Below are 26,638 nucleotides of genomic sequence, written 5' to 3'. Positions count from 1 at the left end.
ATCTAGCTTTAGGCACCACGCAGTTGTTTTAAAATAATGGGATTTATTGTTTTCTCCATGCACAGCTAGCAGAAACTGAGGTCTTGCTGCTCTGGGCTTCTGCTTAACGGTGTGCTCCTTATGGTAGTGGCTCAACCGCGCTCTCTAAACTGGAAGGTGTTAGACATGCTCTTCTGTCCATCGCCATTATTGGCCTCTGTCAGGTGTGTGTGTGTGTAAAAACAAAACAAAAAACCCTCTGGGCAGACTAGCTATCAGGAACTACTCTGGTTGTAAGAGGGTTGACTTCCATTCCCTCACAGAATCATTTTTTTTTTTTAAGAAGCAGGAAACGGAGTAATATACCATCATGGATCTGTCACAACAAACAAACAAAAAACATAAAACTAAAATCTTAACTGGCTAATGTTGTGGCAAATAACCAGCTCCCAGTCAACTAAGTCCCATGATTCCCATTGCTCTTAATACCTCTAGCAAGTTGCTGGCTTGCCAAAGCCAAGGATGAATGTTATCTTCCAGTAAGGCATTACTGAAGAACAGAAATCAGGAGGCAGTCTAATTTAGGCAGACATGTTGCACAGATCACCCTAACTACAGGTATGACACTGTAATCGTAAACATGTTGTTCCTTTATTTCTAATTTGAAGCACTTTCCTTCTCAGCTGCAAAGCACTCCATCCAGTGGCATTCCATCCTAACAAGACTAGGATGTGAGAATAATCCTGCTTTTTATGATTTGAACAAGAATTGCCAGAAATTCTAGTCAGGTCTAGTCTAGTTGATTCTAGTCAAGAAAACTCATTTAATAGTTAGCCAGATTCACTTATCTACCTATCATATGTATCCCTGCACCAGATCTTCGCTTTAGAAATCTTTTGAGATCTTCTAAGCCCCTGAAGAGTGTGTGTTTTTTTTGTTTGTTTGTTTTCAGCCTCTGTCACTGTGAAAATGCTTCTCTGCTTCCTGGGAAATAATTCCATTCCGAAGACTTAAATCACTGAGCTCTTTTTTCCTGTCTTTCCCAGTGTTGGAAACAATAGAGGCTCTACAGCCCTGTCTCCAAGGATTTGTCATTCTTTCCTGCTCTGGTAAAACAGTCTAATGATCCAATGATGCCTATTCCCAAAACTTTTCCTATCTGAAGTCATTGTGACTTCATGTCATCTGTTTGTCCCCACACCATGAAGGTGCTGTGGATGCTCATGTTACTGTAGTTGTGGAACACTCAAGTCACTTTTATAACTTGAAATATGTGGATTAAAATATGGAAATGTTGACATTAAATGTACCACAGTAAATCAGCTGAAATGAGGATAAACTTTGAGTCTTTCAAGCTGTTTCCAAGTTGTTTTCAAGCATGTTTAGATGTGGCAAAACGTTGTGCTTTTGGTAGTTATCTCAACACTTGCAGCCACTGAATGTATTTGTGCAAGTAGACACTTATTCTACAGAATAGAACAGAAGTGTTCCAGACTGTTTGTTTTCAATTTTTTTCTTCCTTATAATTCTTTGTGTACTTTGAATAGAACACCCAAAGTTTATGGAAATGGGCATTTTTTGAAATTGCAAATATTTCTCTCACATGAGCCTAATTTAGGTACAAATCAAATAGCTTTATTTTTTTTGCTACTTACCTAGATAACCAAAGGTTGCTTTGTTCAATGCAGAACAGCATTGAGTTCAAGACCCATAAAAGTGTATGAAGACTTTTAGTAAAGGAAGGAATAACTAGGTCTCTGTTCTTGTCAGCTACTGTATTCTTAAGCTAGAAACATTCCCAAACCATTCATAACCAACAAGCGAAGATAACTACTGTGTTTAAAGAAAGGAATCTCATAATTAAGTTCCTGTTTTCTTTCTTAAAGTCAAATTAATTCTTCTTGCGAATGCAGTTCTCCTTTTTAGTGCAAGGGTGATCCAATGGTGTATTTGAAATACTGATTCAAGGTTTTCCAATACTTGAATATTTGTAAGGTTTCTCAAATGATTTTAGGATTATTTTGTACAAGTTTTTTTGTCCAAATCAATGCTGAAATTGCTGAAAATGAAAATCATACTAGATCTTTCCAAGAAGACAAAAAGGAAAAAAGACTTTAAAAATAGTACTATGACAGAAAACGTAAGTATAATGTACTATACCTCAGGGTTAAAATTAAAATGCCTTTTTTCTAAGAACATTATAAATTATCAGTAACTCAGGGAAGTAGACAAGTGAGCTGTTTGTCAATAAACTGCAAGTTTGAATTTGAGTGCTTTGGAGCCATCTTGGTTTTGTTTTTTGTCTTCAGTGTAATGTTAATAATTAGAACATATGCTTGCTGCTGAATAAATACAACTGTCACGTAGCTGAACAAAAATTCTAGATACTGTACGTTAATTTAAATTTTAGCTGTTACTCTGAGGGTCTGGTGTTTATTTCCTTTGGGGGAAAAGGGAATTTCTGATATACTTTTGGTGAATTCAGGTTTCTCTTTACAAGCGATCTGATAATATTTGATACTAAATCTTCTTCAATTGGTAAATAGCTTCCTTACTCAAATAAAAAAAAGTACTGAGTAAGTGTTCTTATTAAGCTCATACCTCTGCAGTTCTCTGAAATACTTGATGAACACATTCTGTTTATCATGCAATGAAGTGTGTTTCTAATTGTGAAGAGAGGCTGTTTCTGTGTATTTAAAAATGCTATTTTTTTCTGTCTCTAACCTTAGGCTTACATTATTCAAAAGCCATCAAGAACCACAGAAATGATACAGCTTTCCCCATAGGTAGTTAGAAACAGAGCTGTAAGACTGCTCTGTAAACCTCTGTAGTAATTCTTTCATAGGAATTGGCTCTACATCAGCCCCCCCTCAAGTGAACATGTATCGGTCACAAAAAGACACTGCTGGGTCTACAAAGCACAACATACAGCAAACTGTTTTGAATTTTAGAAAACTAGAAAAAGCATTACTGTTCTGTATGTGCTCCTGAGATTCTCACTTGATGTGCAGAAAGAGTTTCTGTGTACCTTAAAGTCTCAGAAACAGCAGTGGAAGGGTTAAACAGAACTATAATTCACATACAGTTTAAGTTATTGTGCATAAGGAAAAATGAAAATGACTTTAATGGAAATATAAATGTACTTCTATCCAAGTTTGATATCTGCCTCACAGCTGATATAATGATGATTTTATAGTTCTGATGAAGGCTGCATCAACTGTCTATGATCATGAAAATGGAATAGCATTTTTCTTTCTTTTCTAGTCCCCAAAATATATGTTCCATTTCAGCAGAGTGCTTCTCAAAGAAGCAATAGGACTTCTGTGAACTTACTGAAGCCTCTCTAAATATTGGATTTCCTTAAATATCACTATACTGTTCAAATTGAACTTTTTTGCTATGGATACAGTAGGTTGCTGTATTTATTTTCTAGCTTGATCACTATTTTTTGCCTTTTTTAATAAATGTTCAGTATGTGATCATTATACATGTTTTAAACAGTCAGATTCCACTATACAGCAGCCTCACTATGTATGTTTGGGGCAAGAAGTTTGCAGTAGGAAGCATGTTATATTTTTACTCTATTTAACTTTAGTTGTTTTTCCATGTTTCTCCTGTGTGATTTGAATATTGCATTCTTTTTTATTGGAATCTTTAAGGATTTCTCATGAATATTTGTCCTTGTCCTGCATGTTTACAGTCACTAGGCCCAAGCCTGAGGACAGAAATACCATTTAATGCCTGTTCCACAGGGAGTCTGTGCTCATCTGGAATATACTGGACTACAAAGTCAAGGAAACAGTGTTCAGCCTGGATGATTTAAACACACAGTTTACCAAATGCTTTTTCTTTCTAGCATCCAAAGCTATTCTCAAACATCACTGCATGAAACGTACTTCATTTTTTCATCTCATTTGCTTTGATCAGTTCAGACCTCAGTTTCATTTGAGAATAGGAATAATTTTCTGTAGCAGTTAGTGTATCAAGAGTAAAGTAGTAAATTTAATGATATTATCAAAATGTGAATATAGTAAGCTAAAGAACTATGATCTCATTATAGTAAGTCTCTGATACATTGCTGTATTATTCATTAATTCTTCTTTGTGTGCAGTGAAATAGTTATTTGGGAAAGGAGCTATCTCTGTCTGTCCTTGGAACCATTAGAATATTTCCAACTCACATAAATAAAATTACTTGGTAATTTTAAAATTCTGAGATATATTTGGCATTAAGAAAACTCCTGACTTCATTCTTTGGATTTTTTCTGCTTCACTGCTGTCCATGTTAGTTTGTCTTATGCATTAAAGATTAGTCCAGATATCACATGCTTTAAAAACACGTTCGTAGTGTGGTGGAACAGGAGTGCTAATTAAAGTAGCAGATGAGAGTTCTTTAAAGACAACCTAGTATATGTGGAGTAAGATTATGACAGCCTCTTTCCCTATCCTTGAAAAGGGAATGATTCAAATTTCATACTGGACAATCTTCAGAGTTTTTCTCATTTCCCAGAGACTCTGAGGCCATTGCTTTTATTACTTAGGAACTTTTATATTCTTTTATACCCTGTAGTATGACATCTGTGCAAGTAAAAGGAATAAAGCTTAAATGCAAGTGAATGTTAGTTCAAAGTTAAGTTACAAATAAACCAGACTCATCAGTGTAACCTACTTTTCTATTTTGTGACATAAGAAGGGGACAGCTAACAAATGGGCAAATAACTTCAGAGAATTTTCTGAATTAAACTATTTCCTTCAGAAACCTATCCATTAATTGAATTAAAGACAAAATTGCTATGTTTTAATTGCTAACTTATCATGTTAAACACATCTAATGCTTTTGCTTGATTTGTGATTCTCTTGCATAACAAAATAAGCTTCTAAATTTTTTGTGAGGCGTGTCTTTGAAAAGCTGAGCATAACAATGGACAAAATCAGTTTGACCTTTCTAAGTCTATAACCACCGTTTATGTACGGATTTCTTACCATAACTGGAATAACTATAGAGCAGATGTACTACTCAATCATTAATTTTTATATCATAAATTATTCAAGCCAGTTACTTGACTTTTAATTTTACTAGAAATATGTAAGAATCCACATGCACGACTGAAACATTCAACAACTTACATCAACACTAGATCTGTCTTTATATACTGTAAAATGACCTCTTTGAAATGTTTGTGAGCTTTCTAATCGATCACAACAGTGTATGTATCATTCTCACAACACATCTGTAACAATACAGTAGCAAGCCAGGACATAATTGCTCTAAATTACTCAATTTAAGTTATTTGAGCTGTACAAGCGATTTTTTAGTATGCCCTGGCTTTGATCCTCCAGAAACTTTTATAGACATGTTAGCACGTTTCAAAAGTTTAGAAGTTAGAATGTATGGAAAGACGTTATGTTGCTTCACTTTATTCTTTATTTACATGATGAACAGTTCTGCCCCAAAGCCTAATTTTACAGGGCAATCTGCATTTCATTTTTAATTTCTGGTTCTGTGTAACGGTTTGGTAATCCAGAATTGCTGAGGTATAAAATATGAAGCTGAAAGGTGCGGTAGGGGAATCCTTTGCACCACAGAAACTTCAAATTAATTAATTCCCATGCATGTATGGGAGATAAGTGGTCCATAGATATAAAAGCAGAAGGAACGCTTAGATCATTTCATCCAACCTACTGCGTAACATGAGTTGTGTGTTGATGCCTGTAGACTGAAGTTCAGCTATGTCTTGTACTTTATCTGAATATTCTGAGATGTAATTTAACATAAAGAAGCCTATTTTTTCCATCCTTAATCATATGTTTAGCTATTTGCATCACTTTGAGCAGTTTTCAACATACCTAGTAAACTTCATGCCTCAGAACCAGTCACACACAGATGCCATCAGTGCCAACTACAGACATGTTACGGTCTACTTGCTTGCTTAGATATAAGCAGTTTTATTAGGCAATTTAACCATGATGTTACCTTGAGGGTTTCAGTTTTTACAGTTACCTACCAAAAACCTCAGTCCTTTCAAATTACTACCTCCCTGGATAGAGTCCTTCCTCTTGCATGTATGGCTCTTGTCTCTGAAGGTGCAATTTTATTTTTGGCTGGTTTAAAATGACTTATGTGGTTTATCTCAGCTGAACAAGCTGTCCATAGGGTTTTGTCAGTTACTTGCACTTTTCATTGTTCTCCACTCCCCTAGACTTCTGGTCTTCTGAAAAATTGAGTAATTACTTTTTCTACCAGAAAATTAACAAGTGTTTTGAATAGCATAGGGCTAGGAGATGATCACTGCAAGACCACCTTGAAAAACACTATTTGATGATTTACTGCGCAAAATTACATTTTGAAACATATCTGTTAAATCCATCTAACATTGATCTGTCATTGTTCTAGTTCTGTAATCAAAATGTCAGAGGTCTGTATCAAATGCCACAGAAATCTGTGTGTAAATTGCAACATTGCTATTATGTTGTTCTGCTAAACTTGTAATCTCAAAAATGTCAGATTAGTCTGATGGTGTCTCGTTACCATAAGCACTTGTTGATTGACATTAATTACACATCCTTTATTAAAAAGTACCAAATTTATTATATCCGGGGCTGGTGTCAGGTTTACATGCCTATAATTACCTAGATTACTTCATATAAATCTGCCCTAGATTATGATATGACGTGGTTTTGTTCCTGTAAAGTCATTCTTATAAAAACTCTAAGTGCTGTTTTTGTTTTTATTTTACTATGCCACCAGTGTGATTTCTAAGTGTATGTTGGTGGTGTGGGGAAACAGCAAATAAAATAGCAGACTTAGAGTAACCTATCAAGGTACTGTAATTAAATTAGTGTTGTTTTTTTTTTTTTTGCTAGACCTTTAAATTAATGTACTTTGCATTTTTACCTGTAATTGCTATTACCTCAAATGCTTGAATAGTGAAGAAACAAACAAGGGAGTTGTCTTTTTTTATATGTCTAAAGGTCCATGATATGTTGTAGAGTTCTTTACATTGTAGTTGCAGATTATTTCAACTCAATTTTAACTTTCCAGTTACCTATTTAGGAAACTATAATTAGATCTTTGTTTTGCAGATATTCTCAAAGTAACCTCATTCTGGAGTCGATCAATGTTTCATTTATAAAGAAATTCTGTTATTCCATTCTTTACAGCAGAAAAATCAATGATAGGTGAAGAACTGAATTATAAAATAGAATTAATTCTATACGAAGACAGAAAAAATGAATTATTTATCTTGGGGAGAAAACTAAAGGCTTTTATTATTAAGATCTATCCTCATCTTAAAAAAAAAAAAAAAAAAATCCCTCTTCCCCAGTAGAAATACATTATATTCCACAGCATGTTGGACACTTTTTATGGGTCACAGAAAAGTATCAAAGCCTACCATCAGCAAACATCACAAGTATGATTTAGATCAATTGGTTACATATTGCACAAAAATTGTTCTTTTATAGCTTCTTAAAAATACTTTAATTTTTAAACAATGTATAATTTTGTGGATCATAAAAAATGTAAAGCTGAGGTCAGGCCAGGCCAGGCCCTTGGATCTGTTCTTCAGTTTTCTCAATATCACCCACGAAGAATTCCTTATTGTTTTTGTAAGCTGAAATTACGTAGACATTCTGGCAAACCCAAAGGAGCTTGTGTATTTGTACTCTGTATTGAGTGGTTTCAGGAGGTTTAGTTCATCTTTCCTCTGTTGCAATCCTCAGTATTCATATGTGAGGAAATGTCACAGTTTTGTAGAAGATCAAACAAACTATCTTGAAGATTATAATGCCTTCAAACAAATTCTTTGCTCTTTGATGTTCTTCTTACGTTGTTAACTCTGCTACTGAAGGGGGGGGGGGGGGAACCACCTTTGTTACTCATTACTTTTTGTATCTCCAGAAAACCTTGTCTGAAAATATGAGCATTAATTGTGCTTTCAGAGATTTTTTTTCCAGTGTCTAATTTTGTCTTTTGTGAATAATTACTTTGCATCATCATTCTCAGCTGCTATGTTTTGTTGGTCTTTTGAAATAGCCTTTAGAAAATAGGCAGTTCTTCTGAGCACATCTTCACATCTCCTTCAATAAGAGCTCTTGAAAATGTTTTCAAACACTGTAGATGCCTCATCATTTTTGAGGCAGTTTCAGGTGAGCTGAAGATCTGTCCTGTAACAGGAATTGTTGCGAGTTTTTGCAAGACCAATATCTTAGATTACCAAGTCAACAGCTTTTCTGTTGCAATGGCCTTGGATTTGTTGAAATAGCAGTTAATGTCTTATAAACGATCATTTTATATCCTTCCTGAGACAGTATCAAGGACCCAATTTTATGGAAAGTGAGCAGAGCCATCATGCGACCAAATCCTGCATCATTTGCAGCCTCTGTAATTCCATTGCCTATGCCGAAAGGGAGATAGTATCAGCAAGCTGAAACTGAATGGAAATGCCCCTTTTATACTTCTGAGATTTTACTTTTAGAAATGTCTGAAAAACATGTCAATGATGCACTGCAGTGAGGAACTCTCTATCCATGCTGTGGTAGCTGTCATAAAGAAGTGACAACAGTAATGTTGCTTCACTGTCTCAAGTTTGTAACATCCTTTTTTTGGCCTGATTGTGCCTGCTTCTAGTTGTTACGAGGTTCAAAACAACTACAGGGAGATTCTATGTTGCACGGTGCACACTTACCCTGTGGAAGTCTTTACCATGATGCATTGTGGAAGTTACAACGGTGTGGTGGTTTTACTCGGGTGGGCTGCTGAGCTCCACCACAACTGCTCTCTCACTCCCTCTCCTCAAAGAGGAATGGGGAGAAAATATGATGAAAAGGGCTCAAGGGTTGAGATAAGGACGAGGAGATTGCGTCAGTAATTATTGTGACGGGCAAAACAGACTCAGCATAGGGAGGTAGTAAGATTTATTGCCTATTACTAATAAACTAGAGAAGTGAGAAACAAAGGAAAGAAACCAAAAGCACCTTCCCCCCCATCCACCCTCTTCCACCTCCTCCCCCCGAGCGGCGCAGGGGAATGGGGGTTATGGTCAGTCTATAGCGCTGCTTCTCCGCCGCCCCTTCTCAGTCACTCTCGTCCCCTGTGCTGTGGGGTCCCTCCCGCGGGATGCAGTCCTTGGTGAACTGATCCAGCGTGGGCTGCCCACAGGCAGCAGCTCTTCAAGAACTGCTCTAGCTATGGGTCCGTACCACAGGGTCCATCCCTCATGAGCGAACTGCTCCAACCTGGATCCCCCACGGGCAGCAGCTCCTGCCAGGTCACCTGCTCCTGCGTGGTCTCCTCTCCACGGGCTACAGGTCCAGCCTGGAATCTGCTGCAGCAGGGATCTTCCACAGGCTGCAGTCTCCGTTGGTGCAGGTCCACCTGCTCCACCGTGGTCTCCTCCATGGGCAGCAGCGTGGAACCCTGCTCCACCGTGGTACTCCATGGGCTGCAGGGGGACAGCCTGCTTCACCATGGTCCTCACCACAGGCCGCAGGGGACTTCTGCTCCTGCACCTGGAGCACCTCTCCCCCTCCTTCTTCACTGACCTTGGTGCCTGCAAGGCTGGTCCTCACTCCTCTCACTCTCCCAGCTGCCGTGTGGCACAGCATTTTTTTTGTTTTTCCCCTGTCTTAAATATGCTCTCACAGAGGCAGAAAAACAACATTGCTTATTGTCTCGGCTCTGGTCAGCAGTGGGGCCCTTACCAAACATGGGGCAGCTTCTAGATCCTTCTCACAGAAGCCACCCCTATGGCCCACTTGTTACCAAAACCTCACCACGTAAACCCGCTGCAAATGGATTCAAAGAGTGACAAAGAATTAGAAGAGAAATCCATTGGGAACCGTTAAACACTAAGATACCTATTCTGTGTTAGGAAGTCTGAGTTGCAAGTTGCTGGAGATTGGGAATGTACTTTAGGGTGATACCATGTTAGGTTTGCACTGTGCATGTGTGGTGTATTTTTTTTAATTATAAATGCATACTCTAGGCATCTACTGTTAGCTTGCTATTAAAGACAAGGTATTGGCTAGATAGGCTAGTGTATGCTCTATGTGACCATTCCTGAAATAGCCAGATGTTACCAGAAAAGGTAATTTAAAGAAGCCAGATATGATTGGACTGAGATAAAAGGGATAAATATGACAAAGTATTTATTGCAAACTATATAACGGCTCAAGTTTTCCGGTTTACACAGGGGATGGGAGCGCACACAGTCATAGTTATACCTAGCTAAATATAAAATGGAAGCACACTCCAAATTCCGTATATCATATTCTTATACCTGACAGAAATGTGAGAAGAAGGTGTGCGATTCCTGCTGGCACGTGTTATTGCTATAATATGGTCCTGTGCCTAGTAGTGAGAGCAGTGTTATGGTTGTCCTATTTATGTTGTATGTTGCTCTACAGGTCATTCCCGTGTATTATTTGGATGTGATTTTACTGTTCAGGTATTTGATCTGCTAAAATTTTAGGAAAATTGCAGACGTTCAGGGTTCTAAACAAACTGGGAAGCAGTAAGTGAAACTATGAATTAAATGCTGTTATATTTAAATGCTGTTATATTGAAAGTGGAAATATACTCAAGAAGGTATGGTTCCAAACCTTAATGTTGTGCCTACTCAAGTTTGTTTCACAAATCAGACCCAATTTTTTTTCAAATGCAGAATGTTTGATACTTTTTTTTTCTTTGTGTGCTATGTCTAGTGTGTTCAGGGGTAGTTCTTTGTAATTTAGTGAAGTTCAGTAATGCTTTCAGTGAGTCTTTTGTTGCTTGTTGCTCATGACATAAACGATATGCTACTGTCGGCAACTGTGGCAAGTGCATACTGATGACTGAAACTTTGGATTTCCCTTCAAGCATGCGACATTCTTCCAATCATCTATCTGTATGCAATCAAACTGAATGAAGGTGATTTTGTCTGGGTGCAGTGTAGTTATATAGGAGTCTCTCCTCAAAAAACGTCAGGCAGTATTTATACGAAAGAGCATGCTTTCTTCATTCATATCTGGCAAGTACTGTTACTGAGCATTTAATAACTGTCATTTTGCAGGCTAGCATACTGTGTGATATATTCCGTTAGATCTAAAAGCTGCTGTAAAATTTACCTTGGCACAAAGTCTGTTTTCCACCTATGGATGAAGTGTTTGAGTTTTTCTACTGTGCTACTTGAAGGCATATGGGCAAAGTAACTATAGTTAAGAATTGTTCATAAAAGCCATCCATACTTACACTGGTGCCAGGAGATGAAGAGAGGACATGAGAGCCCCTTCTAGGGAAACAGGCTTCAACCTTTTGATGCCCAAAGCTCTGTCTCCTGCTGCTGCCCCACCATTGCAACGTCAGAATTGACACAGAAGTATTCACGTTGCATCAGTTAGTTTTGTTTTCCTTTGCTTTAGAGAAAAGCCACATGCTTCTCCTGCCTGTGTAGTAATTACTTAAAAGTAACTTCTCACTGAACACCACTGTTAGAATGGCATTAGAAGGTGTAATTGGGCATATCTCATTTCAAAACAAAAATATCAGTGCCCTATAAATATGAGGTTGTAAAGTTAAGGGGAAAAATAACAATACTCACTGAATCAAACAGAATGGTTCATGGAAGCTTTATCTTAAACACTGCTACAAAATAGTGCCTAGCTCGCAGGATCACTAACCTGTCAATAAGGATTTGCTGCAATGACTTAATTCTTACAATTCACAGGAATATATATGTAGTATAGATGGAATTCTGTGAGAATCTTCTTCAGCTGATTTTTCTAGCTTAGAGAAATCTGACCTAATAAGTTTGTGCACTTGAATTAAACTTAGATTTCTAAGTAACGGTGGAAGTCACGATTATTCTTTAAAAATGTTTAGAAATATGTAATTATGTGAACAAGAGAGGAACTGTACCGAAAAAATTGGGCCCATGTTAAAGAACAACAACCAAACAACCCCAAAATCAAATGCAATTGGCAACAATTAGAAGAACCTCTTAAACAAATGACCTACATACGCTAGCATAATATTTGCTGCTACATTTGAAGTAATGTTGTTTTCCATAACTCTACATGTTTTCATTTTGTTTTAACAACTGTATGATGTCACACATCAGACATTGAGTTCACTTTGAATATATTTAGCCTCTTGGAATGTGCTTCTTGAGGACCTGTTTTTCATTTTCTTATTTAGAGAACTTCTGTGATTGAGGGAGGCTTATAATAAGCAATGCAGGTTACCTAGGAGATAGTATACTGTAAGACAAAGATTTTCTTAGGGGAAAAAAAATGCTCATTCTTACATCAAGTGGCATTGTAGAAGGTCAGATTATTCTCAGTGACCTTAAGATAGACTTACAGCATGTCTAGGTTTGGCACAGACAGCCAAGGTTTCAGGGTGCCTGTCAAGAAATTGAGTTAGAGCATAATTCAGGTCACTGGATATCTGAGATTTCAATTTCATGAAAACATTTGTATATTATGTCTGGGACATCTTATAATACATGAATTTGTTTTCCCTGGTTACTTTCCTCAAGAGCAAGCAAATTGCATGCTAGAAAAATTTCACTTGGTGTTCCTGCTGGTCCACAAGCCTTCAGCGAGGCAGAGGCACAGCACAACTCTGGCCCCTAGCCCCGCTTCTTGATAATGCTCAGCCTGGGGATCTGAATCAATGCATTCCAGAGGGACCTTGTGCTTCTCTGGAATTAATGTCTGTAGAGGACTGTCTCTTGATACAGTAGTTGTTGCTTGTTTCATCCAGTATGTAGAGAGAAGGGCGCTTCACCTGCTACATCCCTGCAGAAGGGCACTGGCCCTTCTGGTGGGCCTGTCCAGAAAGAGTCATCGTGGCTTCTGTGCTTCGTGTGTGAGGTACACCAGAATAACCAATTCCAGCAGTACATGGGGGACCTTAGTTTGAGAGAGTAGTATGGCATGTGTTGGGGGTGTTGTGCTGTGCTTATTTGTTTGTTTTGCAGATAGTGATCTTGAGTATCCTAAGTATCGTTCCGAAGCTGAGCTTTTGGAGCCCTGGTTCTGGTCCCTGCCCTCTATGCTACTTCAGCATTTTGCATGACAGGCTAGATAAAACATGGATCATGTGTATTTGTGTTTGTAGCAATGTAGTTGCATACTTCATAGGGCAGAAGCTCACTCTGTGTTCAGCAAAGTGTTGAACTCAGGTTTTCTAATTCCTACATAAATGCGTTTATTTTCCAAGGCGTTGCTGAGTGAAGTCCTATTATGGTTCCAGAAAAAGTGACTGGAAAGATCACTTGTCCTATTAAAGGCTGGACTTGCTATCATGTTTTAGAAGTGATGGTTTTTGTTTCCTCAAGAGCAGGTCGTAGTGTGATAGTAGTTAAAAGAGAAGTTCAAACTGTAAATGTGTGAAGGGGGAAAAGCAAAGCAAAGCCACAACAGATACCAAGGTGTAATTTCCATCTGAAATTAAAGGGCACACTTTTAGGATGTTACAGACTTGCACCTTTAAATGAAGCGTGTGTTTTACAGACGAATATTTCCCAATTTTACTTATGATTACCCTGAAGGAATTGCTTTATGCAATGTATTTATACAAGGTCTCCTATGTACGCAGTACATATTCATGAACACGTAGACTATGTGGCGGAAAGTTGGTTTGTAAATTTGTGTGACCTTTCCTAATGAATATGGCTGCTATTCAATAAGATAATGCCTGTGCAGAGAGCACAGCAATAGGAAAACTGCACAGGCGATGGTAACTGCATGGCAGTGTTTGGCAAACACTTGTTGCTTAATTGCTTATGCCATCTATGGGAGAATTTTGGAGTCTGAGAAAAGATTTGTCATAACAAATGCTATAATAGACCTGTTATGTTTATGCAAACACAACATGCATGAGGCCAAATTCATCTCTGTTGGCTCGGTTACCTCTGCAAGCTTTACATCCTACACAGGGGATTTGAGCCAAACAGATCAGTATCTCTGTGTTTGGCTCTGTCTCCACATACCTTTGAATGCAAGTCAGGGGCTCTTTTAATTTCCACCAGTTGTTCTGCTGGAGCGCTGCTGGTGCTAGCAGTGCCAGCATGCTGGTCACTGTGAATTAGCGCATCTTTACCGTGAATGTGGGCACACCACTGTAGTGCACTCCGTGGCCGTGAGCACCTTTGTCTTTACAGCACTGGGAACCTGGCACGCTGGTCAAACCTTTGTGTTGAAGACAATGCATCTGGACAGTGGTTTCTGTTTGATGTCCATGGCAGCTTCTTGTCTGTCAGGGTTCTGGTAGCAAATATCAAAACACTGATTTTGGTGACTCATCTGTATCTGCGAAGTTATTGCTTTTCCATGCATACAACTGGAGTAAAATAGTTGAATAATAAAGATAGTGAAAATAGCTTTTCAAAAATATACTTTTGAGGTAACTTGCAATTTAAAGCTTTGGCAGTTTTAATTGCTTTGTAAGACAGATCTTCAAAATAATCTTCTGAAATGTCAAATGGAGAACTTAGCAATGTGTGATGTTTACAGAAAACATTTTATACTGTTCATACAGTGTTCGTTCTCTTAGTAAAAAATTCTTTTACTGCATAAATCCATTTTTAGTCACACTTTCAGACATACATTTTGATCCTAGTGAGGAAAACAGTTGCTATTTACACAAATTCTGTTGTCTTAATTCAGAATGAATTTGCAGCTACTTTAGGTAGAAATCTACTTAGCAGAAATCAGGGAGTAGAAAGTGTTTTGCAGTGGAGAAGAGAGAAGAGGCCAGGCCCACAGGCACCTGCCTGGTCAGGAGACCCCAGGAAATCAGAAAAGCATTGTCACCATTTAGGGACAAAGCGTGCTCCTAGAAGTAGAGGGAGATGCAAAATATGCCATGCATAGTGTTACAAGGACAGCCACAAGGTCAAAAGTTGCTGGTAAAGTTCCTTATGCTCCAAGGCCAAATGGCACAGCGTGGCTTCTCTGTAGCCGCCAAGCTACAGTCCGCAAAAGAGGGAAGCAAACCACCTGCTGGGAGCTGTGCCTGGGTGCGCCCGTGCCTGAACTGTGCGAGGTGCTTGCTGGCCCATCCAAAACATGCCAGGGACTTTCTAACACTGCAACTGTGCGGCGACTGTGCTCAGTCACCTAGAAATGCTCTCGGATGAGGTTTAAGAGTCAGCAGTTCGCTAGTGTGGGCATAGCCATGTTGTGCCTGGATGCCAATTTTTAAGTTAGGGTTATTTTTTTTCCTGCTTCCCTTTCTTATGAAGGCAGTCTGAATAGCTAAAGGTTTGCTGGGAAAACTGAATTAAATCACTATAGTGAAAGCAATCTATCAAGACTCCATCAGTGTTATTTTAAAGCTATGCAAATAGCTATCTACACTAGACAATATGACTATGTATGAAATTCTCAAAGGAAAAATGTCCACAACTTTGTTTTAAATAATAATAATAAAAACACTTTTCAAATCAGGTACTGTGCTGTTAACCACCGATTAATATTGGCTTTTTCTGTATTGGTATGTACATAAAATAAGTTTGTTGTGTTAAATGCTTATTTAACTTATTTGCTACATTTTTCAGGTTCCTTATGCTAGAAACTATAGGCAAGAATATAGTGTAAATGTTTTTTTTTTTTTGCCTAATAAGATTAGAGAGGAGATGATGAATTTCCCACTGTGACTTGTTTTCTACATCATCTTGCATAAGGATCTGTATGTATATTGAATTAATTAAAAAATAACAGGAAACAATGAAAAACATTAAATTCAATGTCATGGAACAAATTCAGTTCTTTACTGCTAAGAATTAACTGAGTTTTGCAGTATTAGCCAAGGAGAATAGGGTTTTTTTGTCTGTTTTTTTCTTTTTTTTTTTTCCTCCCTTCCACTTCCTTCCTTCATTTACTGCAGCTCTCTGGAATCTTCAAGAACCTCCCAAAACCTCTGGGAAAGCTTTTGTAGGGCTTTAATCTGTGAAGCCCTGTGTTGTTAAGGAACAATTTATAAGACATCATACAAAAAGCGAGGAGCTAAAACCATTTTTGTATGAGGCATGTAATTTGTAGAAACAGGCAAACAATTTTTTTTGGGGGGGTGGTGAGGAGGCTTCTTCAGGAAGAACGTTTCCATTTCATCCATTAAAAAGTGTTAGCTTCTGGAACATGCTGGTATCAGCTGAGGCTTTTTTTTTCTCCTGGTATTTTAAGAAAGTTGAAAGTTAAGATATTTTTTTCATGGTGTTCTTGTTTCATTAGTACCATTTTTTTGTCCTAACAGCCAAAAAATTGAAGTCTTCTCTATAGAAAGGAGAAATTGATGGTTGAAGTGTTTTTGTAATATTTTTCAATACAGAGAACACAATTTCCTTGTTTCCCTGAAATCAAGAGCAGAGTACAATTCCTTCTAGCCCACTACTTTGATTTCCATTCATAAACCTCACCTGGAGGGGAAAAAAAAAAAAAACCTTTTCTCAGGCCTGCATCATTAGAACTAGGTGAAACTGTGTTGGAAGCTCCTGTTTTCTTTTTATAGGTATGCAGGATTCCCAAAATAGTATCTGGTGACAACTGTTCATGTTTAGGGTGGAGGCTGAAGTTACTTCAGCCACTCAGTTTCATCCCTAGGCTATGCCTGCCTCAGTGAGTAGTGATGGCCGGTAGGAACAAAGTTTCTGGAGCAAAACACTTGGAGCTGAGAGTCACCTATCCATACATTTTAGGGTGGGTTTCCTTTGTCTGGCTGTAATCTGTCTCTGTGAACTGGCTGCTGCTTAGTGATGGGAGTACATTGGGTTTGTTCCTGGAGCATATCATTCAAAAAAACCTTCCATTGCCTATTCAGTGAATATTCAGGAGGTGCCAAACATTCATTAGTACAATTTTGAGTCTTGAGAGCAAAAGACAAGCGTATCTCTTACAAAGGAAGAGTGTAACATTTCTGCTATTTTGTTCCTTTCCTTTCCTTTCCTTTCCTTTTCTCACCATCCCCAGTATAAGTGGACAGTTTCTTGGCTGATATGTACTCATTCATATCCTGATCTATGGCAGGCATTGGAAAGATGACAGAACAAACCATCCAATTTTTCAAAGCTGAGGTACAGAAATGAGGCAAAGAGCCACTCCGGTAGCATTACAGCCTAATTCTGTCTGCCCAGTGTCCTCACATAAATACTGATGCTCCCCCTGAGGCAGCCCTAGTGCTAAAGGAGAGGTGTCTTAGTACTGCCTTTCAGCTGTGCTACAGACTTGTAGATCATCTGTATGGTTGATGGACCGATGCAAGACTCAAAGACACTGGTCATATTAGCTGAAGGCTAAAAAACTAAAAGCAAAAATAAGTGATTTTTCTTATGATGGCTGTTGGGTTAAAGGTATTATTTTTTACTAAGCTTTGAACCTGACCGATTTCTTAGATATCCAGGGATGGACAAAATTTAAAAGTTTCAGTTGTAATAGTATCCGTAATAGTATCAAATGGATGGGAATCTAATGTATCTGTGGCAGAGATCCAGCAATATTTAGAGACTGGATCATGGAATTGGCTGTGTCATATGCAATAGTCGTGGAAGGTAACAACTAGTTAAAGAAATACCGCAGTTTGTTTATGATTTTTCATTTATAACTTGTTAGCTCTGCAGACTTCTCTGAAGCTCAAGACGAGTCTTTGGGTGACAGTGCAATGTAACGTCACCTGTGAAAGATGTAAATTCAAGCATGGGCATTTTTTCTTATACACTCTAGATTTATTCTCTAATCACTTTAAATTCTTCATCACTGTCTTTATCCCAAGTGCTTGTTAGCATGGTTGGAAAAGAAAGAAATGTTGCAAACCTGTAATTGCAAACACTTTTTTTGTGCCATGAGAAGCACAGTCTGAGGAGCTGATGTCATATAGTATTTGAATTTTTTCGTTCCTTGAGCCCTTTTTGTGGCTTACATTCACATAAAAATTCAAATCTGATTGCCAGAGGAAATTAAGCCCAGAGTAAAGGGTTGATTCTCTACAGGAAACACTTAATAACAAATTTAAACAGTTGGATTCTACTTTAAAAGAGACTGATGGGAAAGTTTAAGTCCTAGAAATCAGCACTAATGTTCAGGATATGATGATTGTAATACATGCTAAGTAGCTACTCTGAAACCAAGACTTCCTCTGTGGCTCAAGTAATTTAAAGGAACTTTTCAGCATGTAATAACAGTTTATTTTGGAAACCTGGTGAACAAATTCAGTAGAACCCAATAAAGCCCAAATGGTTGGGCTTCAGGGGCTAGGGGAAATAATTTAATCTTGCTGAAAACTGCAGTCTCAGTTCAACCAAGAAGTTAGCGTTAATCAGAAATTGTATTTCTCAGTGAGACTTTGGTGAAAATAGTTAGGAACAGAAGGCAAGACGGGAGAGTTTGTACTCTTCCAGGACAGGAAGGGCATGAATTTTTCATCTTATTTTGTATGAAAGCCTCGTCATTCTTGCTGAAAAGTTACTGTCACAACTAATTTACTGCATCTTTATGTATCAGGTATTAGAGTATCTGTGGCATGTTAGTTTTGCTTTTCTGGTGATTGGCTACATGTCTGCTAGGCCTTAGATCCTTCTGTGAGGTAATTTTCCAGGCAAAAATCCATTCTATGGATGTGATGCCCTGCAGCCTTCATTTCATTGTTTCTATTCAGACAACGGGTGAGAGAAGAGCTGGATGGTGCTGGAGAGCCCCGCTCCCTCTGTCTTTTGTCATGGAGATGTTGTGACTTAATGAATTGGCAGCAGAGTTGTGACAGAATTGTTTGAGTCCCAGCCACCACTTGCAGAGGAAAGGAGCAAACGCAGAGTGTAGCTGCCTTTAGACGAGCAAAGCAAATCAGAAATGCCGTTGTTTAAAAATGAGTAAAGTCAATTTCACACAAAATACTTTTGTGGGTGATTGAAATAGCATCATCCAAGCAGCAGCAGCTTGATGAATTCTGCTGTTTGTTTCCACTGGGTCTTCTCCAGTAGATAAGGAAAGAATAATATGTGGTAGGTACTGCATTCCTTGTTGTTTTTGCTACGCAACAAGGACTACAAAACTGTAGTTGCACATGTAATTTCCAGAGTTTGGCATTATAACATCATATTTAATAGCCTATCATGCCTGTTACTTGAATCTTAATTGTATCCATCTTCTCTTTTTAGTTTTCAATGCAAATATTAACTGAAAAGGAGTAGCTTTTTTTTTTGTAATGCAGAAAATAGATGTGCAAGCTGCATACACAGTTGTACGAAAACAACCATGTTGGTACAAATCACTGAATATCGTGTGCAATAAATGATGGTTACCTTGGCAATGGATTGTGAATAAGATCTCTTGATCATTAATAATCTGTTATACCACATTAGATGGTTAAGAATAAATGACTGAATAGTAGCTATAGCTGTCCTGTTGTTATTTTTTTAAACAGTATCTCTTTGTCCAGTGAATTCTGAAAAAAAGAATGATAGAAATATTCTTCCGTGGCAAGGGGAATAAATATATAAAGACTGTTTAAAAAAAAAAAGTGTATGAAAGTGGAATCGAAGAATGGTGAGAACAGAGGTTTTTTGCCTGTTTGTCAGCCCTTGAAAATTCCTGACAAAAACTCGTTTATGATGAGACTTTTAGTTGCATTTTTATATGCCTAAAATCTAGCTTTAATTGACTTGAGCAGAAATAAAACACTAGGTCTTTTGAAGAATTGTCAATAACGTGCATTTCCCATCCCACTCAAAATACTTGTTATATTCAAATACTTGTTATGCACCAAATTTTTCTTGATATCCTCAACTGAATAAAAGGTATGGTGAGTATGTTTGAAGAAAAAGTCGAACCGTGTATTTCTAATATTTTTCTTTCATGACTTCACTCAAAGCTAACTAAAAATAAAAAGGAGATATTCTGAAAATGTATTGACACCTCTTTCCCTGAAATATAATGCATCTTTTAGTCATCCAAATATGTTCAAATTGCAGTTGCCCTTGCTGAACAGAAAAAAGTTTGTAAAAATTCAGAATAGTATAAGTTTTCTCCCCTGAACTGGCATTTGTCTCAAAAAAGTAGTAGTAATAATAATAAAAATTACCTCCCCTCCTCCCCTACTCCACATATAGGTCAAAGTTGATGTCTTCACTGAGGCCAAGAATAGTCTATTTTGACAACCTCAATGAGGAGTTGGCAAAGAGTACTCATCCTAAAGAGCTTTTATCGTGAATAACAGGTCTGTTGTCGTCTTAGCCAGAGGCCTTTTTGAAAAGGGCAATGGAGTTCGGTCAGAAAGCAGATATTAGAGAGATCCTCATGCCACTTTTGTCTATTGCCAAATTAAATACATGTATATGCTTCTTACAGGCATTGAAATTTATTATTTTAGCACTTCTTTGTCATTCTTTTCATCAAAAGATGTTTCAGCTTAGTTTTGAGGTCAGCTTGATTATCAGCAATATATTAGCAAGGTTTACTATACCATGCTGCATCTCTCCCATGTGATGTTTTCTGTTTGTATCCCATAAAGGCATTTCTTTGAAAGCTTTTGCTTCTGGCAGCATCCATGAGCTGCTGTTCTGTCCTACTGCATGTTCTGCAGCAGAGATTCTGTGGACTTGAAAGTCTAAGGGCTTGGGGCTTTCCTTCTTGCTGATTGTTTTGATTCTATTCTGAATTATGTAGGTGTGACATCAGATATTGAGTTTTTCACGTGATCTTTTTTTTCAAATGGAAAAATTGACTGAACATTTTTTTAAGGCAAAGAAATGTTATCTGAATGTAGATATTACTACTTGTGAAAGATTAATATTGGAATGTGAATAGTTAATGTTACCAACGTCTCTAATCTTTGCATCACTGTGTTCCTAAAATCTGTTAAGGGTAAACAAATCCTGAAGGATCCTCCAAATCCAGTGTCATTTAACCTTGATTATTGTCCTACTTAATAGAATAATGCTTGTGGTTCATTACTAGTTCTCTACGTTTTGTAGTGATTAATTTATATACATTTTTAATATTAAAATGATACTTAAGTAGTTACATGCTACAGCTTAAATGCTGTTCTAATACTATGCATGAATCCTTTCCCTCAAAATGAGCTGTTTGCTTGCTTGTACGTAACCACTGTGGCAGTCCACGAAAGCTGTATTGACCATTGATTTGCCTAGGAGGTGACCCAGCTAGCCATGCTCAAGGGTCAGTTGCATTTCCCAGCTTAGGGAAGTTAGCAGACGTTTGGAACAGTCTTTACATCTCTGATATCATGATCAAGCTACAAGCTGATGAATTACAGGGGATCCATGGAGAGAGAAATTTGATTTTGATTGGAATCTTAGGTAAAAAATAAATGTTATTGAATGGAGATTACCTTAGAAATGCTGATGACAGTAGCAGAGCCTAAGGTTAATTTCTCAGGTACAGAAGTTGCAAGAGCAATTCTAGATGAACTCTAGACATAAAAGAAACAGAAATCTCATCTGAGATTTAGGTAGCTATAAGAATGTGTGTTTTTATTTCTGCATCTTTTGATTCTAAAGCTAACTATATTGCTAAAATTTAGATGATTTTTTTTTTATCTAAGCAACTGTTTAGGTCTTACAGTCATTTCTTAGTAAAAACAAACCATATAGTGTTCTAATTTGTAAATACGTGATACTAGGTGATGCTTACAGTGCTCAAAACCTGACTTGAGGTTCTTGGAAGAATTTATCTGCTGAGCTATGAAGGAGATGAGGAAGTTGGTAATGCAGGCCACTATTTTGATGACAATGTCTCCCAGGAACCAGGGCTAGTCAAAATACTATTGGCTCACAGAAGAAAGTGGAGTAGTCTTATGTATACAATACATATGCACTCAGGAGCCTATTAAAGATTCATTCAAGCTTTGACTTCAACAGTCTCTCTCTAAGAATTGTTTCTTGGCTGTACAGCCTTCCTCACATTAGTTAGCCAATGGAATTTAGCTCTCCTGTCTAACACGTTTTTTTGTTAATAAGAATTTCTACATTTAGGTAATGGGATGTTTACTGGATTTTTCACTAGAGAGAGATTCCCGTGCCCTGGAAAGCCACTGCCTGCAATTATTCTGGGATGTAGGAACCTTAAAACATCCCATCTCAGAGCCAAACCCAGTTTTTCCCAGAAAACTTGCTTGATTCAAAGGCTATTCAGAAGTGGGTTTCTTCCAGTTAGTCCTCAGATCCACTGAATAGCTACCTAAAATTTTAGTTGCAAAAGATGGTGAAGCTTTATCGTGGGATAGTGCCAGGATGACATTAGTGTTCTCTTATTTTGGAGAATAAGCCTCCTTTCATGTATCACCATACTTGTAAGTGCTAATAATTTGAAAAATGAAAACTATACCTTCTCTCTCTCTCTCTCTCTCTCTCTCTCTCTCTATATATATATATATATAAAATATATATTATATATATATAAGAATGTATATATAACATGTTATATATAAATAGCTTTGTTATAAATAAATAGTTTTGCCTATTGATTCTAAATAAATGTGTGGGTAATGCATGATATATATATATATGTGTGTGTGTAGCTTAGGGACCGATCTTGACCAATAGCTTATTTAAAAAAAAGGTAAAAAAAAAAAATAAATAAATCAAAGGCTGAGCTTCCTTAGAATTTTAAGCAATTTTCACAGCAGTAAGAAACGTATGTAGAAACCTGTATTTTCATGTGTGAGTTGCGCATCAGCTGAAATACAGGATATTTTTACACTTGCTAGCAAAGAGCAGTACCTTTTCTGACACTCCAGTCTACTGGACCAGAGAATGTGCATTGAAAGGGCACTGTTTTTCTGCTGCCTGTGATGCATTTATTCCCTGTCAGATCCCAGTCTCCTACTGGTGGTTTGAGCATCATTTTGGTCACTTGCCTGGATTGTTTGACCATCTAGAAGACAGTTTGCGTATAATCATAAGTTAGGGGTATGCTAACTTCTTTATTTGGAAAGACAGAATTTAGGGAGAGATATTTTTTTGTAAAATATTAAATAAGATTTTTTGATAAATTTGAGTATTTTCCTCTGAGGGATGAGTTTCATGCAAAGTAGCAAACAGTGACCATGCACCTTTGAACCTTTTCTTCCCCCTTGCAATTTTTACAATGTTGTATGACACATAAGCGATAACAGGAATGAAGAATATGACAAAGTATGTAAGAGCAATGCCTGCTCCTTTCTCTGAATAACAATCTATCAGATACGCTGCCAAAAGGGTGACATTTGTAATGTTAAATAGAATGTTCACAATTTCAGGGGACCTACGCCTTTAGGCAAGAAAATGATCTAAAGGTATTCTCTGCGGTAGAAGGTGACCATAAAACTACACACTTTCAGAACATAGAAAATTTTTCTCCATAATTTCTTCACATCCATACTCAATGCAGATCATGAATACTTAACAAAAACAAAAATGCATTTATTAGATTTTATTTTTACCAAATGAGAACAAAGTGCCCAACAGAGGAATGTCTACTATTAGTAATTTCTTACTACTATTAGTGGTAATTTTTCCTATTTTGAAATATTCTAGAAGTGGTGAGATAGTGTTGTAGACTCCATTAAATTTTAACTATCCCTTTTATGTTATTCCATAAGCTTTGTTGTTATAAGGTTAAAATGTTGAAATTCTGAAAATGCTGTTTTATGCAGCAGCATATAAATTCAGTATAGGAAGGTATTTTGGTGTTAATACTAAGAAGTAACTTTGTAAATACATCTTATGTTACAAATAAATGGTAGTGAGTTGTGTTTTTACAAAATGTGTAAAACCAGGCCGGTTAAGATTTTAATTGCAGCTGTGAACCAAATTGAGTTCAGGACTTTTAAAATAATTCAAACAACCAGAATGCATATTATAATGATTAAAAAACAAACAACAACAACAAAAAAATGGTGGAAATGCAGTCCATGCTGCCAGAGGTGTCAGGTGCTCTCAGATTCCAAGTGCTGTATTTCAGAGCTCCCATTGCAGCACTGATGTCTTAGGCCTGCAGAAGTGGGCTGCTCTGGGGAGTTCTGTAGAACTGCATATTGCAGAGGTTTGTTGCTTTTGCAAAGGTGCACATCTCATAAATGGGTTAGTTTTACTGCATTGTTAGTCTTGACTTGTGCTCAACTTTAATATTCTTAAGTCTTGAAAAATTTAGCTGAACAAATACTTGATATGTAATCTGGGGAATTTTTCTGTAATTCTACCCATCCCTCTTTTCTGTATGCAGTTAATATTAAAATATACTATTTTTTTAATTGTAGTTTACTCAAGCAGACAATCTTTCAACGTGTAGTTTCTGAGAACAGCAATATTGTCTTTTGTTATTTGAAATAATGTTTTCACATTCAGTTATGTCCCCCATTCAGAAAAACGAAAGCATGTTATAAATGTAATTAGTAGAGGAATTTTCTTAAAGCAGTTTTAAAGAAGATAAGCAGAAGTATAGAGAAGTAATTTTCCCAGAGTAACAAAGAAAGTAACTTGGAAAAGCAGCCCCATGTTCTTGACTTCTCTCCCCGCCCCCCCCCCCCTTTTTTTTTTGTGGTTTTAGTTGTTTTATCACATGAAAGTATTGGAATATTAAATGTTTTCTAAAAAGAGTTCAAGTCTAAATCTTTTTCAAGTATTTTAAAGCTTAATTCCTTTATTGTTCAATTTTTCTTCTTTGCTTGTGACCCACAAAAAACTTTTATTATAGTGGGTAAGGAGTTTTATCAAAAAATATCTTATCATTGTGTATTTCCTTGCCCATAGTTTACCTGTTCTGGAGTAGTGAGTGGTTAGTATACTCTTAGTTCTATGTGGAAGATGTACTGAAGCAAAAAGATATTTTCAATTCTTCTACTGCGTTAAAATAAATCTTTATCAATGCATAAAAAAAACCCTTCAAAACCATTAGGAAGAAAAGCAAAAATTAAAATTACATTTTTAAAAGTTGAAAATAAGTTGAAGTTTGTATAAGATTTTATATTGATTGTATAAGGTTTTATGTACTCCAGTTGAATGTGTACTTCCATTGACTCCTTCATGATTGTTTGGTGCTTCGAGTTACTCTCGTATCTAAATGCAGTGTTGAAGTGGTCCTGAGCAAGAGAGAGAGCACAAATTCTGAACTCTTTTCTAAGGATGACTGGAAGCATATTTTCTTGGCTGGGACTTGTTCCCAATGTTATGGAACAGAAGGATGACTTAGCCATTTAAAAAAAAAAAAGTTCATGTTAATAGGTACAGGTGATTACTTCTAAAACTTTGTGAACAATTTATTGGTTTTAAAAGCAGACTTGCCTTTAAACTATCTTCTTAACCCTTAGTTGTCTTAATAAACTGCTGCAAATACATGTTTCAGAAATGAGTCCTTAACTTATGGTGGACTGTATGTATTTTATTGGTGTTCAATATATTGCATATCAGGGCTTCTCTGAGAAGCAGAACTTACTAACCTAGGAGGAAAGCTGTATTAATACTTCTGATATCCCAGTTATCAGATTTCATGTTAGAGGTATTACTGCATAGTACTGTCTGTCTCATGTAGAAATATGCAATATGTTTAAATGAGGTAAATTGAGAAAGCATTGAGAAAGAGCTGTAATTCACAGCCCTGCTTCCCAGATGTAGAAGAATTCCACGTATGGTTTGATACAGCGTGTGGAAGGAAGAGCTTTTTCTGGACTGATTTTTGTACAGTTCTGTAGCAAATCTCAGTGCAAGTTTGTGTAGGAGGAGAAGGTGATTTTATATTAAACAAAACTTATTCCACTCAGTCAAACTCATTCTCTTGTATTAATATACCAACAAACACTGAGATATGTGTCTGGATAGTCTAGCTAGGAACTTGGGGTGTCAAAGAGGACTAGAAAACACCAGCTTGCAAGTCTTTTTCATAGCTTTTGGGTTGTTCTTAACCCTGCTTTTTGGATGTGGCTTTCATGCCCTGAGGAAGTTCGTACTGATTGTAATTTTCTTCGTTCTGTCCTACCTATGTGAGTCATTAGGAAACACTGTTGATTGAATCACTGTCTTTATGCCTCTTTTTCTGACTGCAGTTTATTGTGTTTTTTAAAGATTTTTTTTCCTTTGTATGGATGCCTAGAGAGTCACTTGTGACCTTGGTACCGTCAACACCTGTCATTCTTTTATGCCTTCTTATCATTTCTTCTGATGCTTTTACACCTATACCTTTGAATTCACACTTCATTTATACCAGTCTTAATGTTTACATTAGAAACCTCAAACAGCAACAAAAAAGGTCTTCAACGAAAAAACAAAAACAAACCTGGAAGCTGTCATCTGTGGCTTCTACTGCAATGCACATGTCTTCAGACTGCTTTTATTTACAGATGTGCACAGTGATTTGGACGTTTAAAACAAGCTGCATAGAGTACTGTGGACTAAAGCAACTTAATTCAAATGCTATTTAATATATAATTATAAATGTAATATGTGTCCAAAGAGAACTAGAGCTTCCTTTTGTTATGTTGATAAAATCATATTTGTATAGATTTCCAACGTCACAAAAGTCGAGGCCAGGATTCACTAATTTGGAAAAAAATCTATGTTCTAGAAGTCAGAAAATAGTAATATGTAACAAAAAAAATAGTGGAAATGGTAATGTACGGTTGCAGTTCGTAATACTCTGTCTTCTGATGGTTATGCATAGATGAAGTCAAGGTCAAGTCATTTTTTCTATAA

The 26,638-nt window shown here is 37.0% G+C and overlaps 1 protein-coding gene across 1 annotated transcript in view; it reads left to right on the top strand.

The window, feature by feature from the left end:
• The window catches only part of PRKN (parkin RBR E3 ubiquitin protein ligase), a 758,163-nt gene that overhangs the window by 353,568 nt on the left and 377,957 nt on the right, over positions 1–26,638 (top strand). The gene's annotated exons all lie outside the window — the stretch shown is intronic.

Source organism: Cygnus atratus, chromosome 3, assembly GCF_013377495.2.
Source record: "Cygnus atratus isolate AKBS03 ecotype Queensland, Australia chromosome 3, CAtr_DNAZoo_HiC_assembly, whole genome shotgun sequence".
NCBI classification, from domain to species: Eukaryota; Metazoa; Chordata; class Aves; order Anseriformes; family Anatidae; genus Cygnus; species Cygnus atratus.
This window is presented reverse-complemented; position numbering and strand designations above follow the sequence as displayed.